Source organism: Lactuca saligna, chromosome 5 (genome assembly GCF_052625555.1).
Source record: "Lactuca saligna cultivar CGN05327 chromosome 5, ASM5262555v1, whole genome shotgun sequence".
Classification (NCBI taxonomy): Eukaryota; Viridiplantae; Streptophyta; class Magnoliopsida; order Asterales; family Asteraceae; genus Lactuca; species Lactuca saligna.
Window position 1 is genome coordinate 291,055,534 of NC_136421.1, and position 1,314 is coordinate 291,056,847.

At 43.2% G+C, this 1,314-nt stretch overlaps 1 non-coding gene across 1 annotated transcript; it reads right to left on the reverse strand.

Annotated features, from left to right (window-relative positions):
- Positions 1 to 850: 850 nt before the first annotated feature.
- On the reverse strand, positions 851 to 957 carry LOC144999011 (small nucleolar RNA R71). Its single transcript, XR_013660540.1, has one exon. It is a non-coding gene; the product is annotated as a small nucleolar RNA R71 (small nucleolar RNA).
- Positions 958 to 1,314: the final 357 nt, after the last annotated feature.

Here is a 1,314-nt window from a genome sequence, read left to right on the forward strand (position 1 = left end):
TTAGTATATGTTTTAGTTAGTTTAAAACTTAGAAATTTTTTTTGAAATATCACTGATACTCGCCGAGTGCAATCGCACCTACTCGGCGAGTAGCAGTTTACTCAGCAGTAGATTTTCTTTATTTTTACAATCTTTTTGTTCTTTTTACGCTTTTTATTTAATTGATTTCGGGACTTTCATGACCAGAGGAGCAAACACACCACTGGTACCCCCGTTTGAAGACCCCGAATCCGCATCGAAAAGAAACAAAGGGAAGGACGTGGAGAGTTCAAGCACACCAAAGAAATCACCATTGTCCAACTTGAAGACTGTGTTTGGGAAAAAGAAGAGCAGTAAATCAGGAGCTTCTAGCGCTTCTTTGATAATTGAGGAGCCAATTCAAGAAGATATTGGATACGAGACCGAGGAAGAAGAGGAGACAACGTACGAGCAAGAAACCGAGTCGGAGGAAGAGTTAGCGTTCACTATGGCTAACATTGATGAAATCCCCATGGGAGAATGGAAGAAGAGGATGCGCGACGACCATGGCCCGGGACTTGTGCAACCCGCAATTCCCGCGACTGCTACCTTCGAGCTAAAAGGTCATATCCTAGCTTCACTCAAGGAAATACCTTTCTATGGGAAAGATCATGAAGATGCCTACAAACATTTGGATGAAGTAAATGATGTTGCTGATTACTTCAATATTCCAAATGTAACTCGGAAAACTCAACTACTTCGTATGCTTCCGGTAACCTTCAAGGGTGCTGCTAAAGACTGGCTCAAGTCTCTTCCCCCCGGATCAGTCACTACTTGGGCCAGAATGAAGGAAGAATTTATTGATCACTTTTGCCCACCATCCAAAATAGCCAAACTAAAGAAGGCCATTGCAAACTTTGAACAACAAGCTGGAGAGTCTTTATATGAAGCATGGGAGAGGTACAAAGGTCTGCTAAGAAACTGCCCACACCATGATCTAAACAGCCAACAAGAAGTTTCCATCTTCTATGATGGAGTCAATGTCACAACCCGGCAATTGCTAGACTCGCAAGGCCCACTTACAAAGAAGCCACCCCCGGTGATTAAAGAATTGATTGAAGAATTCTCTAAACACTCTAGAGAATACCACAACCCTAGGAATGATGTCACGAGGGGAGCCGCGTATGCTGCCACTGAAGATTTATCCGTGGTCATGGCCATGTTAAAAACCATGGATAGAAGAATGGACAAAATGGATCAAACTATCCATGCTATTCGGGTGGGTTGTGAAAACTGCAATGGACCTCACCTCACTAGAGATTGCGATTTGGATGAGAATGGCAACAAGAAGGCACA